The sequence below is a fragment of the Bidens hawaiensis genome, unplaced genomic scaffold (genome assembly GCF_021521415.1).
Source record: "Bidens hawaiensis isolate Kalapana, Puna unplaced genomic scaffold, B.hawaiensis_p1.1 tig00013590_1, whole genome shotgun sequence".
NCBI lineage: Eukaryota > Viridiplantae > Streptophyta > Magnoliopsida > Asterales > Asteraceae > Bidens > Bidens hawaiensis.
In genome coordinates this window covers 68,957-94,629 of record NW_027492153.1, presented here as the reverse complement: position 1 = coordinate 94,629, position 25,673 = coordinate 68,957, and the positions used below count along the sequence as shown (strand labels likewise).

Below are 25,673 nucleotides of genomic sequence, written 5' to 3'. Positions count from 1 at the left end.
TTGTGATTTTCTTTTCATATATGCAATTCATGTTATACTATTAATAACTTACATTTGTTACTTTTACTGGGTTACATTTACCCGATTATGTATTGATGATATCATATGTTACAAACTGTTAAAAGATAATTTAAATATAAAAACGTCAAAAAGTCCCAAGAACTTATTAACTTTCTCTATATATTTGTGCAACAAGATAAAAGTTACACATACCTCACTTAAAACACTTTTAACTTAACAACTGTGCGGTGAAAAACTAACAACGGATTTAACTATATCAAAACGGACACGTGTCCCTTGCTGCTGGACATTACCGATGATCGACAACTGCGAATCCGACGGTGCAAACGCCAAACAAAACATCCCACGAGAATCCACCGGAATCATATAATTACTAGGTTTCAACGTTAAGATTTTACCTCCAGCAAAATTAAGCGCCACCTGCGGCACCCTTACCTGTGTCTTCCCTGACAAATTATAACAAGTGTCGAAAATCGAGACCGAACTCGTGGGTTTCAAGCAGTTTCTGCTCGCGCGTTTCGTGAACGCATCACGAAGCGCGTTGTACGCCTGAGCCTGCAAATGACTCACGGCCTTACCCGTGTCGATGATCGCGCCACCTCTTCCACGATCATCGATTACGAAAGTGGACGGAGGGATAGACAACTGCCCGTCCACCAACCGATATCCCAGTCAAACCGACGTACCAAAATGTGTTCATTCTCGGGTTTCGTAGCAGCGGCACGGTTATCGAGTTCGCGGGAGCCGCGGTGTTGAACTGGAGAGTGGACACCGATTTTGAGTCGCGGTTAACGAAACAATACGAAAACGACTTCGCTTGGAGCTGAGACGGCATCGATAAGGTACCGGCACCGAGAGCGAGAACTCCCGCGTTACCGTAGAACAACCCGTTGTTGTTGTCACCGCATCCCAACGCTACATTCGGTACCCTGCTGGTTTTCCTGAACGACACCGTTTCCGTCACTAATCTTCCGACGGTGGATGACCCGTCGCCATAAATCACCTGATATTAGATAAAATATATTAGTTAAGAGTTCATTGTAATAGCTTCTATCATAATTATTATATAGTATAATTAACAAGTTTGGTGGAGTAAAATCCCGATTGGGTCACTTTGTAGCACCCTATTAATAGATTTTTTTTTGTTTAGTTTCGGCCATAATGAATGTTTATGAAAACCTCCGAATGAGAATTTTGTTTTTGTTATTTTTTATTATTTTGTTTTAGTTATGGTATTGTGCCGAACGCGACAGAAGCCGACCGAATTCGCGTAGACTCATCGCGTTTGGTTATATATAGTTCCAGTACCGTAACGAAAACCGAGCGGATGCTGATTTTTGTTTTTTTAATAATTAATAAATATAATTCGATTAAGTTATTTTTATTATTAAAAACTGGTATTTTTGTATTTATTTAAATTTAGAACATAAGAAAATTGTATTTTCTATTTTTTAAATATATTATTTAAAAAAATGAAAACATGCAATTTGTAGGTACTTAGAGAAAAAAGCAAATAAGAAAACAAAAAAACATATTTTAATAAATAATATAATTTGGTTAAAATATTTTTATTATTATTTTATACCTGATACAAACACTTGTCTCTCTGGCATGCAGCGATATCCACAGCGTTACACTGTTGGGTGTTGCATGATACCTCACTATAAGTACTAGACTCAGCTGGGTCAAATATCGGGTCGGTTTGTTTGTAGCATTGGTTGCATGGTTTACATTGAAGCCAATTTAAATTACTTCCGGTGTCAATAACCATGTAATACCATTTGGGTGGAGTACCGAACCCCACCCGAGCAAAATACTCCCCACGTCCTTGAGACATACCCGAGGTAACCGCAACACTCAAGTCCTCGGGGAGTTTGACCGACGAGTACGGTGTAATATCTAACCGGTCGTCCACGGGGAATTTGAACAACGGATACGGTGTAATATCTAGCCGGTACATGTCCTCGGTGAGGGCGATGTCGAGTCTAGTAGTGAGAGAGGTGACTCGTTGTGAGTCGTGGGCGAGTAGGGAGTGAGTTAACGACTCGTAATCGGGGTGGTTGTGGATGGGGAATAGAGAGTGGAGGGTGAAAGATAAGGGGGATGATGTGTTTTTTGGTATGATTTGTATGGCTTGTTGATGGAATGGGTTAAGGAGGCTAATTGTGGTTTCGACCACGGAGGTGACGTCAAGGGTGGCGGTGGTGGTGGCGTCGGTGACGGCAAGAGAGAAGGTGATGAGAGAGAGAAAGAGGAGGAAGAGAAATGAAGCCATGTTTGGTTTGAAGGTTTGAAGGAAGTGAGAAAGATGATGAGATTTTATGTGGAAAAAGAGGAGGTGGTGAGGTCATAGTTTTCTAATTTGGACTACCTTTTGTTGGAAAATCTTTAATTCTTTTAATATATATAAAGCTTTATGATATGATTTAGTAATATTTAATTTAGAGTGAATTACACTTTTCAATATTTGGGTTTTCTTAACTTTTTTAGTTAAATCATATGATACTTTCACTCGATTTCTAGGTCGTATGTATAAAGGCATGGAAACTTTTGTAGATTTTCTTGACACCGACGCCTTATCTCTGCATGAGTTGGATGTTACGCGATAGCTTGGACATGAAACAGACACGCAGATGACGATTAAGATTTTTTCGTCTTCAAGCATAAGGCAATGATGCATATGCTTTGAACCTTCGTAAATATGTTTGTGCCGAAACTCATTCATGTCTATACTAGATCGACACGATATACAACCATGAACACATATTTCTGCTCATTATCCAAAAATAGAAAAAACAAGCTCACTAATGAAGTTTAGAACACTAATGTGGTTAAGATTAACAGTAAAGTAGATTAATAATGCTGGGTTAGCATGAAAAAGTCAATGAAATTGGAGAATCTGGTGAGACTAGGCAACACAATCAAGTTGTCTTAGATTATGATATATGAACTCGACTTATTTGATCCTTTTTGTAATTATAATGAGAATGAGAATTTGGAACACAATATTATGCATGTATGACAATATGAATCTGAATAAGTTTGCCAATGTTAATGTTAATGTTAATGTTAATGAGATAGAGGATGCCAATGATAGTGTGAAGTAGAGAAAGGATTCCAAACTAATATGTGAATCATATTGCAAATCCAATCAGATTCTGTAGATGCAAAATAAATAAATATACAATGACGGTTAGCACAACAATGGAACCCCATAACAAATACATACCCAATCTAACTAAATCTGCTTAGAAGGTTATAACAACTAAAAAAGAAAAAAAAAACCATATCCAACTCACTTTTTCTTGTTTATGCTTCACTGACTTTGAGTTTAGAGCACCCACAACAGGCTCTTTTTTTCTCGTCTGTGGCCTAGGTCGTGCTTCTCTGGGGGAGAGAGAGGAAAGAGGGAGTCAGAAGTCCGATAGAGATAACTTCTTCGTCCAGCTGGTGTGAGAGGAAGAAGAAGAAGAAGAAGAGAGAAGAGAGAAATGGAGAAAAAGAGGAGAGAGGTGAGCGGTGGCGATGACATGACGGTCAGTCTTCATTCGGCATTATGGGTGCTTTTATGTTCAGTATGTTCCTTGACTTTAACAGTCTAGAGATGATTTCCGTCGATCTTTGACACACCTCAAGATCACATGATCCAATAAAATTTTTGATCCGTTAATTACAACTGAAGATAATTTATAATTTACCTACTTAGAACTCTCACGCATAAAATCTACGGCTAGGATTTCTAGACCCATGCAATATTTACAATAATTGGATACCCACACCAGCAAAAAAAAACCCTAGCTGACTAAAGGAGGGGGTCAAAAGTCCGATATAGATAACTTCTTCATCCGGCTGTTGTGAGGGGAAGGAGAGAGGAGAAAGAAAGTAAGAGAGATAAATGGAGAAAAAGAGGAGAGAGGTGGGCGGTGGTGGTCCGTCTTCATTCGGGGCTGCAGGTGCTTTTATGTTTAGTATGTTCCTTGACTTTAGCAGTCTAGAAATGTTTTCCATCGATCTTTGATACGTCTCAAGATCACATGATCTAATAAAACGAATTGTTAATCTATTAATTATAGCCGTACATTATTTATAAGTTACCTATTTAGAATACTCATGCATAAAACCTATAACTAGGATTTCTATACCCATGAAATATTTACAATAATTTGATAGCCACACTGACTGAAGGTATTCTACACCTAAACTCGATGAAAGAAAGACGGTAAAACCCTAAAAGAGGAGATTATGATTTAAGGTTAACGTGTTTAGTGAGCATATTCCCGATGCGGAAGCGTGAATAATCAGTATTAACGAAGGAGCTCGGATCTGGGTTAGGATCGAACCACACTCGTTTTCACTCTTGAATGATATTTGGACGGATGAGTGATATTGGGAGAGAGCCTGATTTGATTAACAATAATCAATTATTTGGATAAATGCATATATGTAATCGAAACACAGATAAGATAGATATGTTAGTATGATATCATCAACCGAATGATTCACAAGATGAAACACTCATACATACACACATAAATACACATAAAGATAAGCCACCCCGTGAGAGCTCATCACGGGGAGGAAACTCTCTCATAGGGATAAAACCCAAGATCTCACTTAATACACAGTACACAAATACTAGATAAATGAACAAGTACATCTATTTATACTAGTCTAGCATGTCTTGGTTTTCAAGCCATCCACCCTATGTTGAGACCAAAGAAATATTAATAAAACAATATATATTTTTCACCGAAATAAAGATTCGACGCGTCGGTCTAAAATATAAATCCCAACAATCTCCCCCTTAGATTTCCATCGAATCACTTTCATGATCACCTCAAAACCCGATGCCTTTCATTGAAATTCTCCCCCTCACATTAAGTGTCTCCCGTTGTTCATTTTAGAACATCTTTCTTTTATCTCATTTGGATAAAGTTATATGGGATAAGAACGAGGCTTTGAACTTCAATGATCAAGTTCAAGTAACAAAGTCATGACAAAAAAAAATAAACTCAATGTGATCATCAAATAATCTTCCATTCTTCAAACCCATTTCCTTCCTTGTAAATCATCTTCAAACTGTTCCCTGAATCAAGATAGCATTCAAGTCAACCATAACCCGTTCTTGATTGTTCAAGTGACTGTTTTCATAGGAGGTTAAACTCTACTAATCATCCGTTCACATTGTTACTAGCGATGACTCTATCTTCTCATCCGTACTAGGAAATCTGAAAACTTACAAACAATGAAACGTCTCTAAAGAATCTTGGATTATTGATCTCGATCAACTTTTTCTTAACTTGAGTCTTTCACTTGATTTGAAGCTAGCAATTTGCAATAAATAATTTTACTCCCCCAATTTCGTTGCAATTGTCTTTAATGAATGTTTCTTCAAAACAAGTGTGGGTGAAACAATCTTGGCCATCCTTATCAAGATTGTAAGAAATTTTGAAATAAAAAAATTTAAAATAATCTTTTGTTGGTTGACACTCAAAGTGATTAAATCCATAAGCTTGATCAACACTTGTTCTTGTAAAGCTCTTAATGAAGTCGTGAAATTTGATAAGGCTTGAGTTCCTTAGGCTTGTTGATGATTAGAGAAAAATTTACCACAATAACCCTGCTAAGTATCTTCCGTAAAGAACAACATGGTCAAACGGTCAACAACATCAAATATTTAAACATAATTCTTCAAAATCTTGAAATGTTTCACAAACATATACTTTCTGTTCACGAGCACCCACAGTTCCTTTAAATCCCTTTATGAGCATGCCCAAACAAAGATATGCTCACGAGTAAAGGTGTGCTCGAGAGTAAAAAGATATGCTAGTGACTAATCACCAAAGTTTTCTTCACGAGCATGCTCGTGAGCAAAAGGTGTGCTCGAGACACAAACTTGAGCTTTCTCTTCACGAGCATGTATGCTTAGAATATTAAATTCTAACTGTTCATGACAAAACAAAGTATGCTTGGAAAAGATATGCTCGAATAAAAACAAGATGTGCCCAAGACCAAAAAGATAGTTTACTTGAGAAGAACAAGGATATGCTCGGGGTTTCATAAATCTTGTGCTCGAAATCAGAGAATGATGTGCTAGAGAAAAGATACGCTCGAGATAAGTTGTGCTCGAGACAAACAAAGATGTGCTTGGGCTAAACACATTATGTGCTCAAAGCAACACTTACTCATGATAAAAAATTGAGACCAATCTTATATGCTCGAGACATCCAAACTTCTTTTCTGCATCATCAATTGATGATTTGCCCTTGCAGAACCTGCTTGATTTTCACTTTGCATCTGCTACAATGAAGAATGACATGATTGCCCCTAATACCTATTCATTCTTGACTTCTACATACTTCATATCAGATTGTACCAGCAGCAATGTTTTTCAATATACCCTTTACTGTTTGAGCAGCACACTCATATCAAAAACAAATACGAGCATATAAAACCCTAATTTTCAGATCGAGAAATTGTCTTCGAATTGTTAGGCCCTATTTTGTATATTTGAAGTATTTTGTATTGTTTACGCATGTATATTGTTGTCTTTTGTATTGTTTACGTATGTATATTGTTGTCTTTATATCTTCTCATGTATTTGGGCCTAAGGCCATATGTAAACAAAGCCTATTTGGACCCAAGAAAATAATATTAGTGCATGAGGCTTGCACTATAAATAGTGCAAGACACTCATGCACACACAACCTTTTTTGCAAAAATCATAATCTTATCCTCCCAACAACTACAAACTCTCTCTTCTACCCGTTAGCCGAACTAACTAAGCCTCAAACAAGATCCGAGATCTCGGTTCTTCTAGTGTGATTTCTGCTAGCACTAGAGAGATTGATCCAAGAATATTGTTGTTAGATCCGGTTTTAGTAAGTACAATTGGCATCAAAGCTTTCGGCTCTACTAGTTGAGGTTCTTGGATCGCAACCTTGGATTTTGGTCTTGTTTGTGAGTTTCAAAGTGTGTTTTTGAAGAATCAAGGTGTTTACAGGTATTTGTCAAGATCTTGTGTTTACTTGGGTTTGTGTGTGACTTGTATACTTTAGGGGTTGAGAAGTTTGCTTCAAGTAAAAAGGATCGCATTCCAGAAAGTGTTTGGTGTACTTGGCTCTAAAAAATTGTCAAAAGTTGGTAAAAGGTCGTACAAAACAAGTTCCAAGAAAGATTAAGTTTCCAGAAAAGGAATTTGTATCGCACAAGATTTTCAGTCGCGTCGCATTAAAAAAAAGTAATCGCATCGCACTGGATTTAAATCGCATTGCACAAGAAAAAGAAATCGCATCGCATTGAAAATTTTAGTCGCATAGCACAGAATTTTTGAATCGCATCGCATCTGGATTTTGAATCACATCGCACTCAAAATCCAATCGCAGCGCATTTTAGAAATTCTAATCGCATCACTTTTCTAAACCAATCGCATCGCATGCTTATGCGATTTTTTTGAAGAAAAATTTTCTATTGCATTCTCGTGTGATCCGATTCATCTGGATTTGTAATTTTACTGTTTTGAAGAGTTCTTGCTACCACAAACTGATTTGTACCATGGCTAATGATGCTGAGTTGTTGAAGAGTTGTCTCTTACTTGAGAATGAGGCAGGAATGACCATTATGACTCCAAAGTGTATGACCATAGAAAGAAATTTTACCTATTTTAAATGGAGGTATAAACTTTATCAAGCTGGCAGATGCTGGTCATTTGAGATCTCTAGAAGTTGGTCCTCACATTCCCATGGTTACAACTATAACCGGAACTGAGCCCAAACCGATTGATTCATATGATGATAATGATAAACTGCTTATGCAAGAAGATGAAAGGGCTTTCCTTACCTTGACTGTGTATTTATCAAATGAAATAACTCAAACACTTAGGGAACATACAACTGCTAATGGTTTATGGGATGCTCTTGTTGAGAAGATTGAAAGAAATGTTGAGATGAGGAACAGCTGCAAGGCTATGTTACAAGGGAAATTTTAAATGTTCAATCATGTACAAGGGGAAAGTGTTGGTGACCTTATCAAGAGATTCGAGAAACTGTTGGCTCGAATGAGAAGTGTTGAAGTGATCATTGATATGTCTGAAATGAACCACAAGCTGTTGAACTCTTTACCATTTTTGTGGAACATAAATGTGGTTACGATCAAAAGGACTACGAATTTCAATGCCATTCCAACTCAAGATTTGATCTCTACAATCAAGTCATTTGAGTTAGATGACAAGTTACGAATGAACAACCATATGAATTCCTTGAACTAAGCCAGAAATGCAACATGATCAGAAATGACATCTGCTTTCCTCAGCCAATTTCACCCTACTATGTTTCCTGTGAATGGAGTCAAAACTTTTGCAACTCCACCTACTCATAACACAACCTTCATCTCTGTTGCAAACACATCTGCTTCATCAAGTACGGGATATATTCAAGATGCTGTGAACAAAACTGTTGAGCAAGCTTTGAAAGCCCATGGAATCAACCCTTCTCCCAAAAGTCAACCCTAATCAAGCTGCTCCTACACCATTCCACTCATTAATGACTCAAAGATCGCACTGGTTCATGCCTTTCTTTCGAGTCATGAGGAGTTACTACAGGGAAAGCTTTTGCCTCCATCATTTGACCAAGGTGACCTTTTTGACATCAACAATAAGGATTCAAAGAAAATGGATATCAAGTCCCAGATGGCTATGGTTGTTTATCGAGCCATAAATTTCATAAAGAAATATGGTAAAGACAGCTTTAGGGATGCTGACATAAAAAATATTGGGTTTGATTAAGAAAAGCTTAGATGCTACAACTGCAATGAGCTAGGTCACTTTGCAAGAGAATGCACAAACCCACCCAAGCCAACAAATGATATCCAGGCCACCGAAGTTTCTGTTGGAGAAGGAAGCAAGTCAAGTGGGAAGAAGCATATGGGACTAAACTCCAATCATGGGGTTCCAAGGATTAGTGGAAATCCTTACAAGGGAAATTCAAGCTCAAGTTCAAGAGCCTTTGTCTCCCAAATCGAAGCTTCAGCTGAGCGAAACTGGAATGACCAATTCAAGGAGCTAGAGAACCCACTGAACTTTGTTGGAATGGCATTCACCAACAACCATGAAGCTTCAAGCTCATCATCAGCAAGTCTTGCCACATCACCCGACCATGAGGTACATCACAATCTTTGTAATCAAGCATGCATTCACAAAGTTGAGTTTTATAGATACAACTATGATGTTGTTGTAAAAGAGAACTCATAGTTGAAAAGTCTGAATGACCAGTATGTCAAAGCTGATAAGATTTTACACCAACATAGAAACTCACCATGACAATGTTGCTAACTTGAAACTAAAAATTTTTCAATCACAAAAGGAAGTTGAATATTATAAAAACATTATTACAGAATTAAAAGCCAAAATTGAAAACTTAGAAACTGATCTTTCTAATAAGAAATCAACTTCTGAAAAACATGACTAGCTGCTGAAAAATTTAAGTTAGCGTCAGTTAAGTTAAATAATATACTTGGAGCACAGAGGAATGCTAAACAAAAGTCGAGTCTAGGCTATGATTATGCAGCTGTGCCTCCACCATTAAATGACAATTACACCAGCCTACCCCACTTTAGTTACAACACTCCTCCTAAGGAAGAAATGGCATATGGTGTTGGTAAACTACCAAAACCTATGAAATTTGTTTCTCCTGCTTCACAAGCAATTGCTCCAACACATGTATCTAATGAATCTAATGGTTTTTCATCTTATGTAGCTGGTGATGTAATAGAAATTGTATATGTGAAGGATAACATGAGTTGTGAAACGAAAAGGGTTTTAGTTCCACTTTTTGAATATGTTGTGAGTCTAAAACAATCAAATGTCAACTCAGTTTGTAACAACTTGTGTAAATCGATTAAGGACACTCTTGACTCATCTTCAAGTCATGTATTTTGTGAAAACAAAGATGTTGAAAGATATAAAAGTGATTCAAATGAATTTTCTAGTTCAACTTCTGATTCAGTTTGTGAAACTGTTTTTGATGAAACTATTACTGATAAAGTTGATGAGATGAACGTAACTAGTTGTTCATTGACTAGTTATACGGTTGAGGATAATAAAAGTGAAAGAAATTGTTTTGAAAATGAAAAGGCTAGTACTTCCTGTAAATATATCCCACCCAAGAAAACTCCAGTTTGATAATAATAATTACTATACTTCTCAATAGCCAAGAAATATTAACAACTTTTATGCAAATGCTTTTGATGACCAGGGTCATAGGTCTGATGGTTATTACAAGCATGTTCCCTCTCATGCATCATCTTTTCCACCACATCACATGTATTACAGCTCAGATGATATCTACAGAACTTAGCAAAGAAAATGTTGTTTTGTTTGTGGAAATCCGTCTCATCTTGCTAGACATTGCAAGAACTGGCACCGACAACAAAGAGAAGTGAATAGTCGTTTCAGTCATTCCCATCCTAAGGTTGCTTCTCACTCGAAAACAATGACAGACCGAATTGACACTTTAGCCAGTGAGACGGATGTAAAGCCCATAAACACAAAGAAATAAAGAAACCCTTTTGGATAACCAAAAGGGAAAGGTAAAGATTGAAAAAGGGTTCTGAGTTGAAAAACCAAAGAACCCACCAAAAACATTCAAGAAGAAAAAATCCAAAGGTTGAAATATCTGAGGATTTGGTTATTAATATCTTGCTTATTTTATTATATACTTACGATATTAATATTCCTTTCTTGTTTGGAAATCAGATGTCAAATGAAGTTTATGTTAACAACCGTGAAAATAATAATGAAAATTCCAATCAAGAAAATGCTCTGAATATGATGCTATTGACAATATGATAGCTCAGAGAATTGCTGAAGCAATCCCTCAAATTGCTGAAGCTATTAGACAACCAGTAACTGTGATTAGGGATAAGACAGAGAGCAACAAATGAAAGTACGACACTGAGGCTAGTAACAGTGTGAATGGAGGAAATAAAAATAAACTGCCTAAAAAGTTAAAAACTAATGGTTGTACTTACAAGGACTTCTTGGCCTGTAAGCCAACCGAATTTTCTAGAAATGAAGGAGCCATTTCAGCACTATGCTCGTTAGAAAAGACGGAAGCTGTTATAAGAATCAGTAAATGTGCTGAAAAAGATAAAATATTGTATGCTTCTAATCTCTTTATTAATGAAGCATTAGAATGGTGGAATATAGCCCTCCAAGCAAAAGGAAGCAACATAGTTTACATTATGACCTGGGGAGAATTCAAAGAAATAGTAGAAAGGAAATTTTGTCCTCCACATGAAAGAGAAAAGATTGCTACTATGTTCGTAAACCACAAGATGGAAGGTGTGAAATGTCGTGAGTAAACGACAAAATTATTTGAATATGCAGGAATGGTACCGGCTTTGGCTTCGCCGGAAACTGTACTAATTTCTCGTTATACTTGGGGATTAGTAAGTGAATATTTCTCGGTGATCTGGTAAATCGGCTAGATCTCAGAATATTGAGAAATCGGTTGAGCTAGCCAATACCATGACAGACGGATTAATCCGAACACAGGAAGAGAACAAAAAGAAGGATTTAGCCCAGAAAATTTCACAAGAATTTCGAAAGAAAGGAACAGGGCAATCCTATGTTCAGCCTTTTTGTAAAATCTGCAGAAAGAGGTATTCAGGAAGATGCGCTTTTAAAAAGACTAAGTACTGCAACTATTGCAAGATGACTGGTCATACAGATGAAGAATGTTGAAGAAAAGAAACCCGTGTTTGCTACAACTGTGGAGAACCTGGCCACATCCGTCCAGAATGTCTAAAGTTGACAAAGGTGCCTGACAACAAAGCTAAGAATACAGATGGACCTAAGAAGAATGCACGATATTTTCAGCTTACTGCACAAGAGGCAACAATGATTCCGGACGTCATTGCGGTTACGTTTCTTATTAATGACGTTTATGCTAAATTATTGTGTGATTCTGGAGCAAATCAAAGTTTCATAAACAAAAATTTTTGCTAAGCCCTAAATCAACCATTAACCAAACTTAATCAAGTTTGCATAGTAGAAATAGCCGACGGGAATTCCACTTATATTCATGAAGTACTTCAAGGAGAAAATATAGCCTTACTAGGTCACAGGTTTAAAGCAAATTTGCTTCCATTGAATTTGGTTGGATTCGATCTTATATTAGGAATGGACTGGTTAGCAACCAATCATGCTCGAATCCTATGTAATAATAATTTTGTTGAGATTCGTACGTCAACAGGAGAGACTATTACAATTCAAGGAGACAAAGTTCCTAGACCTACGAAGTTTATATCGGTAATGAAAGCGGCAAATTAGTTAAGAAAGCAAGGCATAGTATATATGATTTCTATAATCATTAGCGCCAAAGGAAGGGAGCTAAAAGAAATTCCGGTAGTATCGGAATATTCTGATGTTTTTCCAGAAGATTTACCGGGACAAGCATCTGATCGTGAAGTAGAATTCAAAATTCATGTGATCCCAGGAACAGCACCAATCGCTAAAGCACCGTATCGATTAGTGCCAACAGAAATGTTAGAATTGAAAAGGCAATTAGACTATTTGCTAGAAAAAGGTTTTATACAACCAAGCTCATCACCTTGGGGAGCACTAGTGTTGTTTGTTAAAAAGAAAGATGGGTCAATGCTTATGTGTATCGAATTTAGAGAATTAAATAAAGTCACAATTAATCGGTATCCCTTTCTGAGAATTTATTATCTATTTGATCAACTTCAAGGAGCTCGATATTTTTCAAAGATCAATTTACGCTCAGGATACCATCAATTAAAGGTGCAGGAAGAAGACATTCTTAAAACTGCTTTTAGGACAAGACATGGTCACTAAAAGTTTACAGTTATGTCATTTGGTTTAACCAATGCACCAGCTGCATTTATGGATATGATGAATCGGATATTTAAACTGCATATGGATAAATATGTAATCGTTTTTATAGACGATATACTTATTTATTCCAAAACTAGTGATGATCATGTCAAACATCTCCACACACTTTTGACACTATTGAGAAAAGAGAAGCTTTATGCTAAATTCTCAAAGTGTGATTTGTGGTTACAAGAATTGCAATTTTTAGGTCACTTTATTAACCATGAAGGTATTCATGTGGACCCTGCCAAAATAGAAGAGATCATTAATTGGGAAATTCCTAAAACTCCTACAGAAATTCGAAGTTTCTTAGGATTAGCAGGATATTATAGACGCTTCATTCAAAATTTTCCCCAAATAGCAGTTCAGTTAACAAAGTTAACATGTAAAAATGTCAAGTTCGAATGGGGACTTAAGCAATAAGAAGCTTTTGTAACTTTAAAACAAAAGTTAACAGATGCCCCAATACTTGCATTACTAGAGGGAGCTGAAGATTCACAGTTTGTTGTGATGCTTCCAAATCAGGATTATCCAGACAATTAAATAAACATGAAGAGAATTACACAACACATGATTTAGAATTGGGAGCCATAATTTTTGCCCTAAAGATCTGGAGACATTATTTATATGGTAGTAAGTTTACTGTATTTTTAGATCATAATAGTTTAAAGTATATTTTTGGGCAAAAGGAACTCAACATTAGACAAAGACGCTGGATGGAAATTCTTAGTGACTATGATTGTGAAATCCAGTATCTTGAAGGTAAGGCTAATGTAGTAGCCGATGCATTAAGCACAAAAGAGAACGAGAAACATAAAAGAGTATGAGCTCTAAGGTTAGAACTTCAAATAAATTTAATTGACGAATTGAAAAATAATCAGAAACAAGCAATAGAAGAAAATAACATTTCTGATGAGAAAAGAAATGGTACAATTATTCAACTGATCAAAGAAAGTGATGAAATTCTCTGAATGAGGAACAGAATCTGGGTACCAATCATTGGAAATCTACGAGAAAGAATTCTCGAAGAAGCTCATAAATCCAAGTATACGATGCATCCCGGAAAAGACAAAATGTATCAAGATTTGTAGAAAACTTATTGATGGATAGGAATGAAAAAGGACGTAGCTAATTATGTTTCGAAATGCATAACTTGTTCGCAAGTTAAAGCTGAACATCAAAAGCCATCAGGATTACTTCAACAATTAGAAATGCCAGAATGGAAATGAGAATTAATAACAATGGATTTTGTTAATAAATTGCCTACAACAAGAAGAGGTATGACACAATTTGTGTGATTGTGGACCGATTAACAAAGTCTGCTCATTTTATACCAATGAAGGAAACTTTCAAAATGGAACAATTAGCTAAATTGTATGTAGACAAAGTTGTCTCATTACATGGAGTTCCATTATCCATTGTATCTGATCAGGATAGCTGTTTTACTTCTCATTTTTGGAAAAGTTTCCAAATAGCCATGGGAACAAGATTAACCTTGAGTACAACATACCATCCACAGAATGACGGTCAAAGTGAAAGGACCATACAAACATTGGAAGACATGCTAAGGGCATGTGTGATAGACTTTGGTGGAAATTGGGATGACCATTTACCACTGATAGAATTCTCCTATAAATAACAGTTATCATACAAGCATTAATGCTGCCCCATTTGAAGCACTTTATGGACGAAAATGCAGAACACCAGTGTGTTGGGCATAAATAAGAGGAAAACAATCATCAGGTCCTGAAATCATACAAGAAACTACTGACAAGATAATTCAAGTCAAGGAAAGATTAAAAACTGCACGAGATCGTCAGTAGAGTTATACAGATCATCGACGCAAACCATTAGAATTTCAAGTTGGAGATAAAGTGCTATTGAAGGTATCTCCATGGAAAGGAGTAGTCTGATTTGGTAAGAAAGGAAAGTTAAGTCCAAGGTTTGTTGGACCATTCCAAATTATTAAACGAGTTGGACCAGTAGCCTATCAGCTAGAGTTACCAGAAAAAATGACAGGTATACATGTTGTATTTCATGTAAGTAACCTAAGGAAATGCTTAGCTGATGAATCACTAAAAGTACCCCTTCAAGATATAAAGGTAAATGAAAGATGAAATTCGTTGAGAAACCACTACAAATTGAAGATAGAATGATCAAGAATATCAAGCATAAAAGAATAGCTCTGGTCAAAGTGAAGTGGGATTCAAGACGTGGACCTGAATTTACATGGGAATTGGAATCAGAAATGAAACGGAAGTACCCACACTTATTCCAATAGATCTCGAGGATGAGATTCAAATAAGGAGGGGAGACTTTAACAAACCATAAAAAGAAATAAAAAAACAAAAGCAAAGTGAAGAAATAAAAAGGAAAAGAGAAGAAATAAAATAAATGGAAGAATGGAGAAAGTAAAGGAAGTGAAAATTCCATCGCACATTGGTGGAGGAAAGAAAATGGAAGACTTTCACCATGGTATAAATAAGAAATTTAATTCTTGTCCCACATCGCTAGATTATAAAACTTGTAAGCTCTTTATAAGGAAGAGAGCTCACATGATAATATTCTTATGTGCCAAATCACACGCAGTAGTCCTTGCGGAGGATGCGAAGCACCCGACGCGCATAGGCATGGGCTCGGGCGAAGTGCGATGGGCGTAATATGGCCCTTTGATGGCGCACTTTGCACTTCGCATCGCCGCGTAAGGGCCGCCTTAGTATTTTTGTTCCTTCGTGCGACGCGAAGGAGTGAGCGTAAGATTCTTCGCGCTACGCGAAGTTGTGATAGTTATCCAGAACGTCCTTTGTCCTTCGCGCGGCGTAAAGATGTTCTTCGCGTGACGTGACGTGGAAGTCACACAACGGTGGCAGGTTACCTGACACGTGACGTACCACATGGCATAGCTAGGGCTGACTTGACAACCCTAAATCTACTTCGCGCGACGCGAAGGTTTCTTTGCGCGACGTGAAGAAACCCAATTTCAAGTATAAATAAATTGGAAATTTAGACCTTCACTCTTCGTCCCACATCAAAAATCTTTCTTGTATTTCCTATATAAGGCTGATATTATACCCGAGTAGTTGTAACGGTACCTCTCTGATTGAAAGGAACTTATATACACGAATCCAAAAGCTCTACCAAAACAAGGTAAGACATTGTCCCATCGTGTAAAGTTTTATGTCTTGTGATTATCATTATGATTATGGGGTTTATACTAACTTAGGTATACTACATTGTGTTTAACCTAGGTGCTTATTATCAGGAGGCTTATTAATTGTAAACTTTCAAGGTGAGACATTCGAATTTTTGCACAACTCACATTTGCGTGAGACAGCTGATTTTCCAATACTGTCGTGATACTTTTCTAAACCCATTAAACTCATGACAGATAGTCCAAATATTTTCAAAGGAATTAAACTACATTAAAGTGATTAAGTCTCTGTAGACTTACGGGATGGTTACTACTGGGGTATAGGGGTCAGGGGCTGTAACACATCTTCTACTAACAGTACCTGTAGCATATGTATAAAATAATGTCAACTATATGAATAGTTGGTGAGTTCACACATTTTGATATAAGTACGTAAGAAAAATCATACAATTCCATGAACAAGTGTAACCGAGCAAGTAAGGTCATTTCCAGCTGGTAACAACCAACATACTCGGATAATCGCGCAAGTAAGGTCCTTTCTAGTTGGTTAAAACCAACGTACTCGGATAATGAGGCCCCTTTCCACTCATAACCAAATGGTCCGGAGCGCAAAGGGGGGCGTATGACCATAGTTGTTGAGGCAGCCATGAGTAAGTAATTTTGAGCAAGTAATTAAGTAAACATACAAGTTCATGTAACGAATTGTAGTTTTGTAAATGACTCGATAAATCATTGAGTAAATAGGATACATATGCTACCCACAAAAGTAAAAAGGGGGTGTAAGAAACCCACCTCGAAATCGAAGATAAACTTGAAATATAAACCGAAAGCACAATAACGAAACCAAAGCAGCTGAACACTCGAACTATAAATAAATATGAAAATTTAAAGACTAGCTAACGGGATAACAAGATTTAATTATTTGTATAAATTTGTTGGGAAAAATATTACTTTATTATAGTTTTTTCACAAATTTTAAGGCATTTGATTATTTTAATAATATTTTATGTTTTAACGGAATTTTAACGGTTTAATATTATTTGATAAATAACTTAACTTAAATATGATATTTGCAATGCACATGTTAACGTTTACGAGTTAAAACTAATTTTAATTGTTTAACGAATTAAAATTTAAACAATTAAAGTTTAACGAATTAAGATTAACGAACGAATCATAATTTAACGGTTGAACGAGTTTGGAAGTTGATTTTGTACGGGGAATGGTGAAATATAATTTATAGTTATTTTATAAAAATTTTATTTGGTTTAAAATAATTTTTATTTGATGTATTATTATTTTTAAATGATTTATTTGATTAAATACAAAAGGGGTGCACTGACCCGAGTTTGAACCCGGGTCTGGTGTCCCATACATTAGTGACTTAACCACCAGGCCAACTTAAATTTCTAGTTTATGAATGGAAATAAATATATACAAGTACTAAAGTATGTTCATCATCATCTTTGTAAAATCCTAGAGTTCTAATTCTATTAACTGGTTCCATGTTTGATCAATTAAGGTTAGGGGTTTTATTAATCGAGGAGAAACGAATCAGAATAATGTATTAATCACCTGTAAGTGTTATTGTTTGATGGAGAACCATGGCTGCCGGAATGCAAACTTTGATGGGAAGATTCTTGATTATAGAGAGCATGATAAAAGAAATTTTGTTATGGACAATCTTAGACAATGATTTGGATCCTTTATATAGGCCTAATTGGAGCGTTGAGAGTTTAATGAATGTTATTGCATTTTTATTTATATGGCCGACGGTTTACGAATCATTTTGCTCATTATTGGCCGTTAAAACGAAATAATATTGTTGATTATTGCTTGCCGTTAAGGTCTACTAGTTGTTACGATATGCAATTGGTTCAAACGCACGTTTAAATGATTGTTTATGGGCTCGCCAGAGTTAGAACTTCGCTGGAACTGTTCCTCGCCAGAAAACCGAGGGTTGGGGGTGGGCTGGGATGGTTTTGAATAATGTATTATATTTTAAATTTATTTATATGTTTGGCCCTCCAAGTTTCATAGTTATAATAAAACATATTTTAAGTTTAGTTACGCAAATCACCCTTGAACCTTGATATTGTTTTAAGTCTAGAAATTAAAATGAAATTTACAAATTGAATCCCGAACTTCAAAATGTAGGAAGAATTAATAAAACTTGAATATTTATTATATTATACCCGTATAGTTCGCAACTCGTTTAAATAAAACTTTAAACTTCTAGAGTTACGATAATTGAACAAAAAGTATAGTAAATGAATAAACGGTAACCGTGAATCATCGAGAATAATATACTAATAATAAACGGTAAGCAAGAATACATTGAAATGATAAACCGGGTCGGTTTAACGAATACTAATGCAATTACAATTAATAAACATTGACGAATACATGAAGCGAAACTTGAGAATAATATATATATATATATATATATATATATATATATATATATATATATATATATTGACACGAGGTCGAAGACTCGCACAAAAATAAACCAATTACAACTAACTAGATAGCGGTAAGTGGGTGTCGAACACGAGGAGTTTGTGGAATATGTGTTAATAGAGTAGCTCAACAATTAGCTATTATAAATGTAAATGACAAAAAAATAATTCTCAAGTTGGTTTTGATTTGATTTTATAAACTAAATAAACGAAACGAAGGTTGTAAACAATTTATTAAATGAGCATTCCTCTTGGAGTTCGGTTATTACGCAACTCTTTTGTTTAAGTTCAATGGATAAATCATGATATCTTGATTTCGTGTAAGTGTAATTGTTTGTGATTAATCAAAAACTAAGTACTCGGATTCCTAGAACGCGAGGTCGTTACTTGGTAATCAATCAATATAATCTTAACCCTAATTTCTTCTACTATATCTCGATTGTCAACAATAGCAAGAACGTATAGAACGAAACTAGGTTAAACGATATGACAAAATACAAACAATCAAACAAACAACGTGATTATATTAATCTAAACGATTCGATAGTCAATCCAAGTGCAAGAACAATAAACAAAAAAGAGTATTGCAATAACCTTACAACCAAAAGAAATACTAGATGTTTTAGCCGCACATAATTGAAATCATCATACCAAGTTTAATCCTAAGTAATCCAATATTATGATGTTAATCTTCAATTAGAAACACTCAAAATATTGTTCCAAGGAACCAAAATCACCCACACCAATTGTTTAGTTCGGAATCTCCAAGAATGGAATCCAAAAGTCCTTTAAAACCTATTTTTCAAGTTGTAACCGACATTAAAATGCTGAGGCTATAGTAAGCTACGGTGGCTACCGTAAGCTACGGTAGCCCTGAAGTTCTTACAGTGGAAGTGTCTGTTTACGGTGGCTTTTTACGGCAGACCCCTAGCGTAGCTTACGGTGGCTACCGTAAGCTACGGTAGACCCAGTTCAAAATTCCATTTTTCTTTATCAATTCTTGGTTGTTGACTTCCCGCATTGACTCTCTTGTTCCTTTTCATCTCAACACACTTGAGCAACCTTTTCTCCTCATTTGTACCTGCGTTAACACAACATAGTGTAGTAATCCAAATCCTTGAATTTATACATAAACGCACACGTTTTAACTCGAATTACGACACTTAAGGGTGGCTCTACAATCCACCCGTTACATCCCCACACTTACACGTTGCTTGCTCTCAAGTAACTCAAACAATTGCTTGTTTTTAAAACATAACCATCAAACATACCACAAAGCCCGGCTCAGTCAAGGTCCCCAACCATACCCTATTCCCTCATTATTAGAGGTTTGCATTAGTATCACTCACTATTATATCTAAAACATAGAATTCTAGTCAACCTTAACATGCTTTCGGCTTTTACTCACACATAACACACCGTCACTCATTAACCCTCTTATCGGTGATCGTTCTATATTTTTCAATAATACTCAATTCTCCTCGCATACGCTTGTACTACCATCAACTCTCCACCTATATATGCTTTGACACAAATACAAATCAAGAGGACTTAAAACGGGTTATAACGGGGCTAGGTATAAGGGTATGGAATGGGAATATTGAAAGTAGCTCAGGCGATTCGATCCGGCTTATTATATCAAAACTAAATAAACAATAATATAAACAACTATAAACATTACTAACTTGCATCTCAACACTCACTACACCATACGTCGAACATTGACTCTCAACTTTTTCTTTCTTTTTCTTTTTTTTTTCTTTTTATTTTTTCATTTTTTTCATTTTTTTTTTTTCATTTTTTTTTTGCTATTTCTTTTTTTTTTAGTAAACATAATTCTCAATACTTCCTATTGATTAGTACTATAACAATTACAAATACAAAGAAATACCTACTAAGCCGGATCGTCTTGCAACATAACATCGGGGTTGATTAAATAAAAAGAATAAGTCCAAATAGGTTTACTAAAGGAACCAACCCCCCGCCCCTCTCATTGCCCACGCTCATATGTGTAATGTATGAGGCCCAACCCCCAAAACCCACACTCGCGCTCATCCAGACGAGGCTTAAACCTAATTGCCTCTATCACTTTTGCACTTATGCCAAGCTAAGGTCTCGAAATGCATTGATCGCACAAGTTCTAACGGAGAATAACCAATCTATCACCACTCTTCACTTTCCCAATACACAAGTGGATATGGACATGTTATGCAGGTTATTGTACCGAAAGCATGCTAACCTTAACTAGAATACTACACAACCTCGTTTATAAAACAACTAAGCAAACTTGAATTTAAGAAAATTGTGACCATGAAAAGGGACCAAAACTTACCCAGCGATCTTACCACTTTCCGGTTTTCTTTCAAAAGTTTTTTTTTAATTTTTTTAATTTTTATAATTATATATATATATATATATATATATATGTATATATATATTTTATAATTTTTGAAAACGAAAAATTCCCCCATCCCCACACTTGGGATACATTGTCGCCAATGTATGGTTTTGAGAAAATAAAAACAAAGATACTACTAATTAACCACCACTTCCTTTCATGAAAAACCTGTGTTGTCCCCAACATAGTGTCGAAGAGAAATCCATAAGAATTTCCCCACACTTGGTTTTTGCTAAGATGGTAACTTAAAATACCATTAATAACAAACAAACTAGAAATTGTAAAGCAAAATAAAAATAAAAATATACAAAATATGCAATTACCACATTTTTGAAATTTTTATGACATTCAAGGTGGGTGACTGGCCCACTCCCGTACAGCCTTCTCATTATAAGCACGCTCTTTTTCAAGCAACTGTTGCTAGTATTCCGGCAAATCAGGGTTGGGCCCGAACATCCTCATCCTCCACCCTGGATCATTTAGGTTAGGTGGATGTCTCACTTTTGTCTTCCTTGGTCGGCCACCTTTTTCTGCCACCTTCTCACTCTGTTGATGCTCAGCTTCTTTCTTCTCAACTGACCTGTCAATCACAAAACACTCCATTTTCGTGTGATCCTTCCTCAATGATACACACTTGTTAACAAAATCCACCTTCAGGTTTTCCTTGTCAATAAAAGGGTCAGTAGTATTTTCAAATAATAATAACCGTTTATCACGATTCCCACATTTAATTCCCAGTGTCCCCTTAGCACAATCAATTACTGCAAGTGAAGTGGCGAGGAAGGGTCTACCCAATATGACTGTGGGTTGCGTAGTAGTTACATTTTTAGCATAATCAGGTACTAAAAAGTCAACTGAGTAACAGAAATCCTCCACATGTACCATCACATTATATATCATGCCTCGGGGAAGTGTATGGATTTGATCTGCTAAAACCACGGTGGTGTTTACTTTTGTAGCGGACCAAACTCATACTGATCATATAAACTACCGGGCATTATACTAACACAAGCTCCAAGATCTAGCAGTGCCCGATCAGTTTTAAATTCACCAATTTGGATTGATAAAATGGGCACTCCTGGGTCTTGAAGTTTACTCGGGATAATATTATTATCAAACCTCTCATCCCTTATTTTGGTTAATTTGTCATTTAAACATTTATCACAAGAACAATTTTCACAAAAAGATATTTCATTCGGTTGAAATTCAGAGTTGTTTTGAAAAATTGTTTCATAATTACTCACATTTTCAGTCTCATCACTAATATCTTCCACCACCCCCTCAACAAACTATGGTGTTTGATCAACGTGAACACTAGAAATTCCAAAATTAGGTAAAAGACTTACCGCATTGATATACACGTTGTTCCCCTTCTTGAAGCTCGAGCTGTTTTTCTTCAAATTCTCAACATCGGTTGCAAGTTGATCCATTTGAGTGGTCAACGATTGAATGGCTTTGTCACGGACTTCATCATTTTTCATGTGCACTTCATCAAGTTGATTTCTCCTTCGCATGTCTTGTTGTATCATCCTAAGCATATCCATGACTTCATTCCCAGTTGAAGAACTTTGACCCGAACACCTACTTTGACCACTGCCCGTTTGTTGAAATTGACTTTGAAAGCCTTGATTGTTGTATTGTTGGCGTGGAACATAATTTCCTTGATTCCCTTGGAATTTCGGATTAGATTGAGTAGCTGGATTCCCATAACGAAAATTGGGATGATTTTTCAACCCAGGGTGGTAAGTGTTTGAATTCATGTTATAATTTTGACCACCTCCCCCTTGACCTTGAAGTGCAGTTCTCTACTTGTGCTTGTCCCACCGTACACACATCCGCTGCATGACCCAACTCATTGCAATTTGTACAAACATCAATTCTTTGGTTAGTGGTTTGTACTCCTACATCTTCTACGGCATGGACTTGCGGTTTTCCAATTTCTGGCCTTGCTCTTCTTGCAGTTTGAGCCTTTCTCTTTGATGTGACCGACATTTGTTCCAACAATGCCCAATCTTCTTGTTCATAATTGGTACCGAACGTACCGCTTGTGATTGACATCAAATCCCTTTCATCTTCCGCATTCAACCCTTCATGAAAAGCATTCAACAACTCCCAAAGAGCTATACCATGATGAGGACAATTCTTGATCATCATGTTGAACCTCTCGAATGCTTCATGAAACATTTCACCCGATTGTTGTTGGAAAGACCTCAAACTTCGTCTCGCATCATTAGTCTTTTGGGCCGTGTAAAACTCTTCTAAGAACCTTTGTTGCATCTCGGCCCAAGTATAAATTGATGCGGAAGGCAAAGTGTAAAACCATCTCTTTGCCTTATCCTCCAACGAAAATTGAAATAAAACCAACTTAACCTCATCCGGTGAGAACCCTTGACCCCCAATCGTGTTGCAAATAGAGTCATATGCCTCCAAATGAAAATAAGATTCTTCCGTTGCTAGACCCTTATACTTTGGTAAACTTTGGAGTGCATTGGTTCTCACCTCAAACGTTCTTCCATTTTGGTTTTGAGGAATAACCACCGGAGATGGGTTATTAGTGATTACCGGTCTAAAGTGAGCTTCAATTCCCCTTACCATCTTTCTTGCATGACGTCTTGGTACCCACAATGGTACTCTCGGTTGGCCCATTTGCCGGTAAACGGGCATTTGTTGCACATTTTGTTGAAATTGCGGTTAAGGATTTGGTTGTTGGTATTGGGGTTGTTGAGGAACTTGTTGTAATGGTTGTGGTTGTTGCGGTTGTTCTTGAATAATTGGAGGTCCACCCCATTGTTGCACTTGTTGTTGCGGTTGGAGTTCGGGTCCATACCCGAATTGCCCTTGCACCCTCAATTGACTCCCATCAACTCCACTTACATATCCTTCTTCAAATTCTTCATACCTTTCACTACCATCACCATACCGTGGCCCACCAAACAAATGCAGGCCCGATCTTTGACCCGATGGAATATGAGTTAGGGTGGGTCTTGGGTAAATGTGTATGGTTGTTGCTAATGTGGGTTTTGTTGAGATTGGAAAGATGATTGTTGTGGTGAGTTTGATGATTGTCCTTGCATAGGCATGAAAGTGGTCAAGGGTGGAAGGTTAGGTGGTGATTGAAAACTAAACACGGTTGAAGTTGGTACATTTGTAGAGGTTGTGGTAGTAATGGGTTCAGTGGATGATGGGTTTTCAGAATTTATGGGTGGTGGCATTGGCGGTACAGTTTGTTCCGAAGCCATGATTGTGGTGTCAGTTGTTCGACCTTGTGTTCTTGGTGACCCAATAATGTTGTTTTCCCTTTGTAGAATCCGGTTCTGACGAAAGGTTCTCTCGATTTCAGGATCAAACACTAACGGTGATGAAGACCGAGAGCGTCATGTATGCATATACCTGTAAGTACCTGCACACTAGCACAACCCGCGGAAAAATGACAATAACAATTAAACAAAAACTACAAAACTAACACACGTTGCTCACTACTCCCCGGCAACGGCGCCAAAATTTGACACGAGGTCGAAGACTCGCACAAAAATAAACCAATTACAACTAACTAGATAGCGGTAAGTGGGTGTCGAACACGAGGAGTTTGTGGAATATGTGTTAATAGAGTAGCTCAAAAATTATCTGTTATAAATGTAAATGACAAAAAAATAATTCTCAAGTTGGTTTTGATTTGATTTTATAAACTAAATAAACGAAACGAAGGTTGTAAACAATTGATTAAATGAGCATTCCTATTGGAGTTCGGTTATTACTTAACTCTTTTGTTTAAGTTCAATGAATAAATCATCATATATTAATTTCGTGTAAGTGTAATTGTTTGTGATTAATCAAGAACTAAGTACTCGGATTCCTAGAATGCAAGGTCATTACTTGGTAATCAATCAATATAATCTTAACCTTAATTTCTTCTACTAAATCTCGATTGTCAACAACACGAAGAACGTATAGAACGAAACTAGGTTAAACGATATGACAAATTACAAACAATCAAACAAACAACGTGATTATATTAATCTAAACGATTCGATAATCAATCCAAGTGCAAGAACAATAAACAAAAAGAGTATTGCAATAACCTTACAACCAAGAGAAATACTAGAAATTATAGCCACACATAATTGAAATCATCATACCAAGTTTAATCCTAAGTAATCCAAGATTATGATGTTAATCTTCAATTAGAAACACCCAAAATATTGTTCCAAGGCACCAAAATCAACCACACCAATTGTCTAGTTCGGAATCTCCAAGAATGGAATCCAAAAGTCCTTTAAAACCCATTTTTCGAGTTGTAACCGACATTAAAATGCTGAGGCTACAGTAAGCTACGGTGGCTACCGTAAGCTACGGTAGCCCTGAAGTTCTTATGGTGGAAAGTGTCTGTTTACGGTGGCTTTTCACGGCAGACCCCTAGCGTAGCTTACGGTGGCTATCGTAAGCTACGGTAGACCTAGTTCAAAATTCCATTTTTCTTAATCAATTCTTGGTTGTTGTGTAAAGCCCCGAATCCCGGGAGCCCCACAGTTGGTATTCATTCAAAATACTTAATGAAATAGTTGAACTTGAAAAACGTTTCTTCCATTAAAACAAACATATCAGAGTGTCAATTTAGCGAAAAACATGAAAAATGAAATAAGTTCCCGAAACCCGGGAATTTTGCCCAAAACCAAATTAAGTATAACTTTTATAAGTCTTTTGAAATAAAATGTTCATAAACAATTCTTCATTCCAGTATGCCCTTCACCG

The 25,673-nt window shown here is 36.5% G+C and overlaps 2 pseudogenes; one reads left to right on the top strand and one right to left on the bottom strand.

Moving 5' to 3' along the window:
* Window positions 1-234: 234 nt before the first annotated feature.
* Window positions 235-2,296, bottom strand: LOC143544502 (protein ASPARTIC PROTEASE IN GUARD CELL 1-like; annotated as a pseudogene).
* A 20,750-nt stretch (window positions 2,297-23,046) lies between these two features.
* On the top strand, window positions 23,047-23,147 carry LOC143544509 (small nucleolar RNA R71; annotated as a pseudogene).
* The last annotated feature ends 2,526 nt before the right edge of the window (window positions 23,148-25,673 follow it).